The sequence below is a fragment of the Psammomys obesus genome, unplaced genomic scaffold (assembly GCF_907164565.1).
Source record: "Psammomys obesus unplaced genomic scaffold, mPsaObe1.curated_primary_1811, whole genome shotgun sequence".
NCBI classification, from domain to species: Eukaryota; Metazoa; Chordata; class Mammalia; order Rodentia; family Muridae; genus Psammomys; species Psammomys obesus.
The window spans coordinates 10,683,878-10,694,897 of NW_026591918.1; the positions used below are offsets into that span (position 1 = coordinate 10,683,878).

Consider the following 11,020-nt stretch of genomic DNA (forward strand, 5'->3'; position numbering starts at 1 on the left):
AGAGACTGGGACAAAGGATTGGGTTTTAGAGGGTTGGATTTTGAAGGAGAAAAGAACCAATCCTCAGTGAGCCAGCCATTCCTGTTTATGCAGAAATATTGGCACTCATGAGTATCACAGCGCAGGTGAGGAAATAAGATCTAAAGAGACTTGTACTTACCAGATCCTGGGACAGGCAAGGGTGGGGACAGCTAAGGGCAGGAGCAGGTCTGTTCCTCTGTCCTGAAGACCAGGGTGGATGTGCCACCCTTCAGAAGCTACACAGGCACTAAGAGAGGGAGTGTCGCCATCAACGTCCCCTCTCTAAACCTCGACAGCCGGCACAAGCCAGAGCTAGTTTTCCCCAGATGTGGCAGACTCCCACTCCTAAAGAAGCCTAGAGAAGCAGAGCCCAGAGAAGCAGGGCCTAGAGAAGCGGGGCTTAGAGAGAAGCCACTTAGCCTGTGATCAGAGAGTAAGGAAGGAGCCAATGCCTGGTCAGCTCAGCAAAGCCCACTGGTGACAAAGCCCTCCAGTGACACAGGCACTGAGTGGGGCTGATCGCAATGACTTCCTTCACCACTCACTTCCTGCCACTCAGCTCTCCTTCTCTCTACCACTCAAGAAGCACTGATGGTCGGTCACACATGTGCCCCACAGTTGGCTTTGCAGGAGGTAGTGGGGTGTCCTACCACAACAAACAGCCCCCACTAGGCCAACCTGTCTTGTCCAAGAGCAGGAAGACGTACCTGGAAGGGTGGCATTCAAAGTCTGCTGATGTCACTTGGTATGCGTGCCTCCATCCCCAACCTCCAATGGCTCTGCTTAGGGGAAGAGAAGACCTGGGCTCGCATGGCAGCCATCAACAGTCTTTCATTATGAATCACTTGTGCTGGCTTTCTCTTCATTTCCTGGAGAAAGCAGAAGTGGGAAGTCAGCAGATGCCTGCCCTGCTGGACCCCAGCCAATGGCAGAGCTGCTTCACTGACGACTGGCAGGGAGACTTGGGTTTCACAAAAAGGTCCCCTGGGACTGTGTCAAGCGGAGCCAGGTGGGACTGAGGAACAAAAGGGAAAGTACAGCCTGGTTGCCCAGGCCTGAATTCTGTCCCTGCTATTTACTAGATGTGTGTCCATGTGGCTTCCAGTCCCAACCCTCTTTTCCCTGACATTCAATTTCAAATCCCTAGAATGGAATCTAAACAGCTTCCCTTCTCCAAATGGTTAAGGTATGGGAGCAGGTATGTGGAAGGCCAATATGAAAGAATGGCTCTTTCGAAGACCTCAGCAGAGCTCTTGGAGTCTCCCCAGGATGGGGAAGACTGGGTTGTTTCTCTAAGCAGAAACTTAGAGAAAGTCTCAAAATTCCTGTAGATAAGCCAGGCACCAGAGAGACTAGGGGAAGGAAAGCCAAGGGCTGCCGGATGCAGGAGTGTGAGGTTCAGAAACACACAAAGGACAAAGTGAGTGTTCTCTTCGTTCACACAGACCGTGTTCTGCCCAAGTGGTCTACAGGAGGATGCAGGGCAGTATCGAAAAGCGCAGGGCCTGGGGACTTACAAAGGACTAGGGGAACCTCTGATTTTGATGTTGCATTTAGTACGTACCAAGAAAGTTTTGATAACTCCACATTTTCCTCTGGGAGAAATGGCTATGTAGTGTGTCACACTTGTGGCCCAATGCAGAAACCACTCGTAAGGGAGCAAGAGTAACTCCTTCCAGAGGTGGACATTGTAACAGGAAATGAAAACATGCTTAGTCTTATCATGGCCAAAATCCTGAAAATAATAATAATAATAATAATAATAATAATAATAATAATAACAATAATGTTACCCAAAGAGCAATGGGGCAGGGGGAAAAACGTTAAAGAGACCAACTTGATGCAACTTGAGCTAATGCTGTATCAGAAGCAACAGAAGTCAGAAGAAAATGGAGGCTTGTGTGCCACGATGGAATGTTGACTGGCTTGACCTTGTGCAACTCCTATGCAGGCACCCACCGCCGCCGCTAACTAATGGGCACAGCAGTCCTGTCAGGGCCAAAATCACCGTTTCACCCAGGTCATGGAGGACCTCTGAGTCTGACGATCTTTCCACCTGCTCTTCCATAGTGTTCCCGAGCTACTAACAGTCAACAGCGGCTAACGGATGACAGTCAGTCTTCTTTGGCAGGGTGGTCCTTGGTAACGTGCCCACGCTCCATTGGCTGACACCACAGCTATGAGTGTAAGGGCAGGACTTATCAGACTTAGTTATCAAGAATAAGAAAGAAAAAAGAAAAGAAAACAAATGGCATGCACAGAACCCAGAAGAAAACACAGAACCCAACCAGAGAATCTGGAGGGGGAGAAACACGATGGAGATGCATTGCGTGCTAGTATGACATTCTTGGAGAACAAGTGTTTTGAATCATAAGAAAATCTTGATCAAAATAAAGCAGCAGAATGACCCCCACCAGCCTCCATGGTGTCTCCTGAAGTACCGACGTTGATGAGTGTGTGGGCCACAGCACATGTGCCCGGGGACCACATGGATCAACCCTGGAGGAGGCTTCCAGTGTGTCAGCCCTGAGTGTCCCGAGGGCAGAGGCAACACAAGCTAGATGAAGACAGCTCACTTCCTTCCATTACCTCTCTCTATCTTCCAACCTGAAGACTCCCATCACGCTCTTCCGCATGGCCATATTCTCAGTTCCCAGACATCCTGAGCCCAAACAGCCTGCGCTTTGGGATCGTGGGTCGGAACAGCCATGACCACTTGGTAATTCAGCACTCAGACTGGATGACGGGGGAGCTCATCCTAGTGCAGACCCCGGAGGGGCCTCAGACTCTGGAGGTAGCCGTCGACATGTTGGAATATCTAGACCGCTCCTTCCAGGCCAACCATGTATCCAAGGTCACCGTCTTTGCGTCTCTCTATGACTTCTAAGGATGCTGTGGCAGTTGGGGACCTGGGGTTTGAGATCTAAGCTGGTTTCTCTTCCCTGAGGACACAACTGGGAGTGAGAGTGGTGACGGTCATCTCTCCTCTCTGCCGTGCTCCCGGCCACTTTGCCTGTTCGCCCAGGCTTCAAGAGCAATGTTGTGCTCTGGCCCACAGAAGGGAAGCCACAAAACAAATGTGTACCACCACCACACTACTTTTTTTCCTGCTTTAAACCCCACTCCTATTCCCTTAGGAGACAGCACAGAATGTTATGTGAATGACCACATGAGTTTGGATGAGCTGAAGTTGAGTAGGGCTCATGTGTGATTCAGAGACAATGACCAACTGTTTTGCTTTGAGGTAGCCAAGCTTTCTCTGACTGTTGGTGTTCTGAATCTGTCATGGTCTAATGCACCTGTAAGCTACCCACCACAATGCTTTCTCCTGTGACAGTCCAACCAGTCTTCTTATCAGAGGGCTACAGGAGAGCCCAGTAACCCCGAGTGGATCCTTCTAGACCAAGGACACAGTATTAAATCATGGATTTTGCCAGAGAAAAACAAAAACAAACAAATAAACAAAATTTTAGAAAAGAAGACAGGAGAAAGATATTTTAACCCCCTAAAAGGAAAATAGAAAAAAAAGTTAACCCATTCCCATAATTCTATGGGCCAATAAAGAAAATTGAGCATAAAAGTTATTTCCAATAAGTGAAAGCTGAGGCTGCAAAGCTCCAGCAGGCTTACACTAGGAATTCCAAGGACATCTTTGAAACTAAAGGAGGATGCTTGGCTCTAAGGAACAAAAGAAAAGCACTGCTGATAGTCAGCAAGAGGAGGAAATGTTCTCTACTTTCCTTAAAACAGTATGAGTATTCAGAAATAATTGCAGCATGCACCTTAGAGTTTATGCCACCAGTAAATTATATGCAGATGGTCTTCAACTTCATGCTCCAACCTACAAGCATTCATTTTACCTTGATGCAAAAGCCGTGTGTGTTCAACAGAAGCCTTACTGCAGCTTAGGGCTTAAGTCTTGTCCCAAGCTAGAGAAGTGTGTCCCAATCCTCTCCCATGATACTAGGCGGCGACAGGAACTGGAGCTCTCTATCAGCCCTCAGGGGAACAACGCAGGCTACAGTGCACTGTGGTATGAACAATTTTTAAATACAAATATTTGATACATCTCACGAACTACTCGGTATTTCAGTGTAAACAGGCTTTGTGTGCACTCTAGAGCAATGTAAGTGCTCTGAGCCTGTGGAAACTGGCGTAAACTCCAGGGGCTGGGGACCTGGAGCAGCTGGTAGTGCTTTGTATACCAGCACAAGACCTATGTTTGGCTCACCAACAATCCACATAAAAGCTGGGTGTAGCAGAGCATATCTGTAACTTCCGCTGACATATTAAATAAAACATGTTAATTTTGCACATTATATAATAATGTAAAGAATGGGAACTAAGGTTGAATATTGCTACTGTCCTATCAGCTGACAAGTGTGTGAGAACAGCCCTGCCATTTTTTTGCTCATGTTTGCCATAGCATTTGTTTGTTTTGTTTTGTTTTTGGTGTTTGTTGTTGTTGTTAAAGCTTTGGAGTCAGGGAATATAGTTTGCTCTGTAACCTGGGTTTGTTGATGTTGTTTTACTGGAAGGAACTGCAAAGGCCTCGAGTTTTCTTCTCTCCAGTGGTTCACTGTCCTCTTTAAACACACCCTGTGCCTGGCTCTATGCAACATTAACATCCCACTGTTTTCATCAAGTTTATGGCCTCACCCTCTGGAACTGAAGCACCATGCACAATCACACATGTGTCCTGGATGAACGGTTTTCCTTTTGGGGAAGTGGGAGGAGAGAGCTGAAGCTTTGTTTTAACTCTTTATAATGTCTTACTCTTCATGTGGCACTGTTGGAAAGAGCCTGTATGGCTTAGATTTCTGTCAACTTGATCCAAGCTAGAGTCGTCTGCTAAGAGGGAACCTCAATTGAAAAAAAAAAAAAGTCCCCATCCAATTGGCCCTGTGGACAAGGCTATGGGGCATTTTTCTGATTTCTGACTGATGTGGAAAGGCCCTGCCCACTGTGGGTAATGTCATTCCCCAGCAAGCAGGAGTATAAGAAAGGAGGTAGCATTCCTACATGTTCTCTGCTTCAGTTTCTGCATCCAGATTCCTGCCTGGCATCCTGACTTGGCTTCCCCTGATGATGGACTATAACCTATAAACCAAATAAACCATTTCTTCTCCCAGGATGCTTTCGGTCCTACTATTTTATCGCAGCAATAAAAACCTTACTAGGATAGGGTCCTCTCAGGACCAGGAAATCTAAGGTAACCACAGTGAGGGTATAGAGAGGAGCTGGTTTCAAAGGGGAATGGTAAATGGTAGGGGGGCAAATAGGCAACTGAAGTTCCTTCAACAGCATGGATACGCACAGTGAAAATAAAGCAGAAATCAATCGACCTGCACGGGTTTGTTCTGAGCTCAACATCCTGTTACACTGGTCAGTGTGTGTGTTTCCAAGTCAGTGCTGTGCTGTCGGTAACTATGACTCTGTAATAATATTTTGAAATTTGACATCAAAAGGACTTTTTTCCTATTTTTGCTGAAAATTAGAGTCTTCCGTGTCCACATGAACTTCAAAGTTTTTGTATGTTTCTGTGAAGAATTACATTAGAACTTTGACAGTGTTGGTACGGGTTTTAGACATAAACTCTAATAAAGGCATAATGTTCCTAGAAGGAAACAGAAGTGTCTGCTCAACTGAGAATGAAGACTTCCTGGAAGAGGCCCAGAAAGCAGGCGCTGGGAGGGAAAGACTGGGGCATCTGGGCTCATCCACATCCATGTTTCCTTCTGAGTAAAAGAAGGCATTGTTAGAAGAGGAAAACACATGTAATGTGATCAAGGAAGAACCAGAACCCATACAGACCCCAGGGAACGGGCGTGGTTCAGTGGCAGACAACTGGCCTGGCATGCACAGGGCTCTGGGTTTCTGTTTCATAAACAGCTTGGGCCAATAAGATGGCTCTGCCCCAAAGCCTGACAATCTGAGTTCAGTCCCCAGAATCCACAGTGGGAAAAGAAATTGACTCCCCAAAGTTATTCTCTGACTGTCACTTGTATATCGTGGCACATAGATGCCTACACTAAAAGACACACACACACACACATTAAATAATTTTGTGTACATAGACAACTCATCAAAAAACAAGTGAAAATCTTGAATACATACTTTACCCCCAAATTTACAAATGACTAGAAAGTACATGAAAAAGTGTTCAACACTGTGAATTAGCAAAGTGTAGATTAAAACCACATTGAGGTATCTGGGTCTCTCCTACTCTCCTACATTGCTAGTAAGAATGTGTGGACACCATGGCTCATAAGGTAAACATGTTGGTGGATATTTCACTGCATACATGCATGAAATTCTCCAAGAATAAAAATATATAATTTTAAAAGACAAATATGCAAGCGCCCCAGGAACTCCATTGTCAAGAGTATAGTGCATGAACATTCATAATAGTTTTATTATTTTTCCTATAAAAAACAAACGAAAAACAGGAGAAACCCAAATGTCCATCAATAGATAAACAGCTAATGGTAAATGCATTCAATATAAGTCAGGTTATCAATAAAAAGATTACAATAATTGATTCACTTTAATCTCACAGTCATTTTGATTAATTTAAAACATGTATATATAAAAAAACACATTTCAAACAAAATTCTCAAGTGGGTAAAATGGTGGTAACCCTAGTAAGGAGCATTGACCAAAAAAAATGTTTTGATGAAAATTTCTGAAGTGATGAAAATATGTCTATCCCCTAGCTTCATAGCGGTTTAGTCAATACACAGCGAACTGTATGTCAATATTCGTAACATTTTATATTTAAAAGCTATAGAATAAAGCAGGGGAGATGCTCTGGTGGGTAAGAGTGCTTGCTGTGCACATATGAGGGCCTGAGTTCAAATCCTCCGCCTCACTCTATGGCTTTTTCTTCCAATGGAAAAAAATAGGTATGGATGCATTTATATGGCCCCAAAAACCCTGTGGCTGGGCGCCCACTGAGTTAGGTATAAGGATACCTAGAATGGCCACAGCAAGAACACTAAGACTTTCTAAGGGCGGCCCTTCAAACTCTGGCTGCTGCCTTTCTAAAGGGCAGGAACAGTTTTAATTTGGGAACAGGCAAGTCCTCCCTAGTCCAAACTAAGAATTGACGTTCCAACTAAAGAAAAATCTCAAAGTCATCACAGAACTCCTGGCCAGAAAGCCATTCTGCTCTCTATCCCCCTCATACAAGAAACATGGAGAATACTGGGAGGTGGCTGGAGGGTCCTCAGAAAGCCAGTAGGCAGGAAGGAAGAGAACACTCATAGGAACACAGAAGTGTGGAATGGACTTATGCTCATTTTTGCCACCCCCATTGTAACCAGAATACAAAGCAGGTAAAATGGCACCCAAGGACAGAATGTGTTCTGGTGACAGCCAAACACCACCAAAATACAGGTGCATGGAAATTGTTTCAGGATCAGTGGCTCCTCCATCTTAGAGGGAATGGCCAAGAACAGAGACTCTATGCCAGAAGCAAGACTTGCCTTGGTTGTAAAGCCTAAGGAACGGTCTAGACAAACCCTGGTCTGGTGTTGGGAGCTGAGGCTTGGGACCTTTTCCATTACACCTCTCTGGGCATGTGTTTTTGTTTTGGTTTTGGTTTTAGTTTTGGAAGCCAACAAGAGGCTCTGTTGCCATGATCTCTCTGCCTCATTGTATAGATTTTTCAGGAGTCATCCCTCGCCAGGGTTCTGGCCCTGGATTCTAGAACCATGACAGAATGCAGCCCAGAAGGGCAAATGGCAGTAAACTACGAGATACATGTATTCCACAACTTCCTTTGCATATGTAAATACCTGATCTAATAAAAATGCAAACCTGAAATCTGTCTAGCGATGGAGGTTTTGAGCTGTGTAGTTCAGCTCTGGCCTGTGAGAAGTCCCCTAGGCCATGGACATCCAGCTGCAGTACGCAGACCAGAACACCCAGCCCCAAGTTCCAAGAAACCTTGGGGAGAGAAATGGGAACTTCTCCTCTGATATCCTATGGAACTAGTCGCTGGACTCTTCATCACAGACCCTGTGAGAGACCATCACTCAGGCTCCAGAGAGCAGCAGGTCCTGACAGACAGCTGAGAGGGATGAAAGGAGTTGATTGTTTTGAACAACATGCTTTGGAGAAAAGAGGGGACTGGCGGCCATGTTCGGTGGGTCTGGGAGGCTGGTAACAGGAGCAGAGCCCGGTGTGAGGTTAGCAACTCTCCTGGGAGTAGCATATGGTGGGTGATGGAGCAGAAAGAGCAAGATCGTTTCCATTTTTAGATATGTGAGCAGCTTGGTTGAGGTTGGATGCTTCTCTGAGGTGGAATCTCCCTCAGGACTAGGTGAAGATAGATGAAATGGGCAAAGGAAGGGACTTCTCTATCCTCTGCCCCATGGACAACATCTGACTCAAGGAGAGAACCCATGCCTGGGGCCTCTGCTTGGCACAGCCCTCTGTCGCAAGGTATTTGCTTCCGAGGGAGGCTGTGGCACTGCAAATGGGGCATGGCACATCTCTCCTGCCAGCAGCATGGCTCCCCAACATGCCTACCCTCAAAGAGCTTGCCAGAGGAGCTCTGCCCCATCAGCTCCTTCCAGCTGGTCTTTGCTTGTGCTGAAGAGGGTGGCAGGAGGCCTGGCAGGAGACACAGAGGCTGACCCACACAGCAGCTCGGAGGAGGGGGACATACTCCGACCGAGGCCTGCACACTGAACTGCACTGTGGCTGTTTTCATCTGAAATGGAGAAACCGATCACGGTTTCACACAGACCTTGTTTCTGCAAAATTCAATATCGAAAACTAGCAGCTGTCCTGAACCACTTGTCACAAGGAACCCATTTATGGGCACATCAGAGACTTTGGGTAGAGTGTGTTTCCAGAGGCTTCAAGGACCTAACAAGAGGGAAACATCTCCTTGCTTCAGGCGTTCTCCCTGAATTTCTCGGAAAAGAAATAGGGCTGTCCAGGCTGCAGGTTCCTCACCTTAGTGAAGGTGACTGCGAGACAAGACCAGATGTTTCCTGTTGGCTGGATTTTGTTTTGTTTTGCAATGTAATTATCAATATGTATTAATTGTATGTACACTTTCATGTACACATAAGTACCTCTTTAGATGGCCTCCATCTTGCCTCACTCCCCATCTTCCTCTCCCTCTCCCAAACCACGCCTGTCCCCTTCCCCCAATGTATCCTCTCCTACATTCAGATCATCATGTTTTCCTTATTATGGTTCTAGCTTTCACAGAGGAGAGGAAACATTTGAGGCCTGCCTTTGTGTATCCAGCTAGACTGGATTGGCATTATCTACCTCTATGGGCTTTTTACTTGTAGAGTGTGGGCTGGGAAGTACAATATACTAGCCAATACTGGTTCACCTCTTTCAACCTTTCACAGCAGAGAATGGGGACCTTCCAGTTTAAGCCACTACATGGCAGGTCTCTGGACATCTATCTTATACATCCAAATCTCGAGTGACAGAGATTAAAAGTAAGAACAGACCGTGTGGCCAAGGGCAGTGTTCAGCACACTGTGTGTGTCTGTGATGCTGACAGACACCTGGTGTAACCAACCCCAAATCCTCCTGAGGGCTGTCAGGGGTAGGTGGAGGGCCAAGGGAGGGATTAATTATTACTTCAGGCCATGCAGAATGATGGTGTATGTGGTCAAAAGTAAAAGGCCCTGCAGACGGGATTAGTGCAAAGCAGATAGGATCCAGGCAGAAGGAACTAAAAGTTATCCTTTAGATACTGAGTGCAGCTTGATGGGGTTTATTTATGAAATTATTCCTACATGTGTCAAACAAAATCCCATTTGTAAGAACCTAAGAAATGGCTTTGCCTTTACCCTGTGACCAGCTTCCACGGCTGCTGTGAGACCTGTGATTAGTTCTCCTCAGGGCTTACTCATTTCAGACAGCATCTTCAAAAACAAAAATTAAGGAAACTGGCCTGGCATGCAGCTTAATGGGAGCACACTTTCTTCCTATGTACGAGGCCTTTCATTAGATCTGCAGCCCTGGAAAGGAGGAGGGAAGGGAAGGAAGAGAAAGGAAAGGGGAAGGGAGAGTGAGAAGGAAAAATGGATGTGAAAGTCATCAGGTCTGCAGTCTTCTTTCTTTTCCTGGCTCCTGTCTGGTTTATAATATTTTATTTCACTTTTCTAAAAATTGACTTTCAAACTTTGTTAGTTATATATGTCCGTCCAGTAATTTTATCCGTGAGCTTAACTAATCATGTTAATTCTTGTAGCTATCTAGTTGAAAGAACATTTGCTCAACAAAGAGCAAGGACTTCAGCAGAGCTGCTCCCCACCTTCTCTTCTTGCTCTTGTCTTGTTTTGTTTATTGTGTTTATATCGCCATGGCTAAAACTATTTATGTGAACTAAAATGTTCTTACTTGTTCTACATATAGGCCTATTTTCTGTGTCTGAGTGTTTTGTCAACATGTATGCATGTGCAGCATGTGTGTGTGGTTCTTCCAGGGGCCAGAAGAGGGCATCATAGCCCATGGAACGGAGTAACAAACAGCTGTGAGCTCCTATATGGGTTCCGGGACTCGAACTACAGGTTCTCTGGAAGAATGGCAACTACTCTTAGTTGCTGAGTTCTCTCCATGGAATTTAATTCTGTAGTTAAAGCAAAGGTAGTGCATACAAATAATTATACATTTCTGTGACCTATATTGGTTAGGTCCACCCACTGGATACAGGTCACAGAGATGACTGCTGTGTGTCTTCCCAGCTCTACATGTAGTGATGAAAGTTGGTATCTTAAAATTGGCCATTCAGGGAGAATTTACACCATAAGAATTAGGAAATGCTACAAATGAGGGCTTGGTTTATTATTTTGATCACTAGACTTAAAAAAAAAAGAAAAGAAAAAGATGGAAAGATTTTTCTGTTAAGTTTTTTCTTTTCTCATTTTTATCAATTCTGTGTGAATTTTGTACATTATATTTTGATAATAGTCACCCTTTCCCCAACTCCTCACACATTCATTCCCAGCTTCCCAACCCA

The 11,020-nt window shown here is 45.3% G+C and overlaps 1 pseudogene; it reads left to right on the forward strand.

Moving 5' to 3' along the window:
* The first annotated feature begins 920 nt into the window (after positions 1-920).
* On the forward strand, positions 921-2,908 carry LOC129680620 (fibulin-7-like; annotated as a pseudogene).
* Positions 2,909-11,020: the final 8,112 nt, after the last annotated feature.